Raw genomic sequence first — 1285 nt, 5'->3', positions numbered from 1 at the left:
TTGTGGTTGTACTGTATTGACTGCCAATGGTTTTGCCAATTAAAAATTTTTAAAAGCAACAAATAGAACATTACAAAATCTCAGATGTTGAAGATTTATGACCTGTGACAATTCAAAAAGTTGCCATTCCCCTCTTGGCTTGGAAATACTGTACAAAGGGATCATTTATTGCAAAAATTTGCACACCATAACACTTCAAATGCCAGATTAAAAATAAATCTAACACCAGGATGCAGGATTGTAAATCAAACAGACTGATATACTGGTGTGTGCCCTTCTGGCAGGATCTGCTCTTCCTTTAGCTTTCTATGCCCTGGTTTTTACAAAAAAGCCTTTTAAAATGATGCAAAAGAGCCTCAGGGGCTCTGGGCTCCATAAGTATTAATGGCTCATTAGCATCATTTTTAAAGCCTTTTTTTTTCTTAAAAACCAGGGCATAAAAGATTTAAGAAGAGCAGGTCCTGTCAGAGGGGGCACATACCTGTATGTCAGTCTGCTTGGTTTACAGTCCTTCATCCTGGTGGTAAATGTCCTTTAAGAGGCATAGTAAGCCACTAAATAAATCTGATGTGCAGAAAAGCTCCGAAAAACGGCAGCACAAATCCCGCCTAATTATAAATTTGATTAATGATATTTACAGCTATGGCTACACTGCATAGCAGGAGCAACATATATCGGTGTCATGAAAGGCGTTCCATCCCTCGGCAGTGTGGTCAGTCCATGACACGGCACCCTTCATGTCCTGTGAACATGGCCAGTGTGAAACTGCCCCTAGAGGATATGGGGGCTGGCTATATAAGAAAAAAAAGAAACTGAATAAGACAAAAGCCAGGATAGCTTTTAGTCTCCAACATTGAAGAAACATAGTGGAACATTGGTCAGAATTATTAGAAAACATTGATTTTCAGGGGATGTTCTCAGGTCATAGCTAAACTTAAAAATATTCCTCCACTATCATACCGTTATTCTCTAGGAAATGCAATTACCTGCATAGATGCTACCAACATCACATTGGAACCTAACCTTGGAGAATTACAAAGTTAGTTGCATCCTTGCTGGATTTTGGATGTACACAATACTATATAATTAAGAGATCTTTTATTATGGAGGAGCTACAGATCAATGTGTTTGTTTATATATTCAATAGAATATACTCTAGTTATATATACAAGGCTCTGTTTCCTGTAGTCTTTCTCTGCTCAACATATTTATGAGTAGACAAGTTATCTAAAACATAGCTTTCACAATGAAGCCATTGAGCAATTCATTTTATGTTGCATCATGT

The sequence above is a fragment of the Engystomops pustulosus genome, chromosome 4 (assembly GCF_040894005.1).
Source record: "Engystomops pustulosus chromosome 4, aEngPut4.maternal, whole genome shotgun sequence".
NCBI classification, from domain to species: Eukaryota; Metazoa; Chordata; class Amphibia; order Anura; family Leptodactylidae; genus Engystomops; species Engystomops pustulosus.
Note: the sequence above shows the minus strand (reverse complement) of the source record.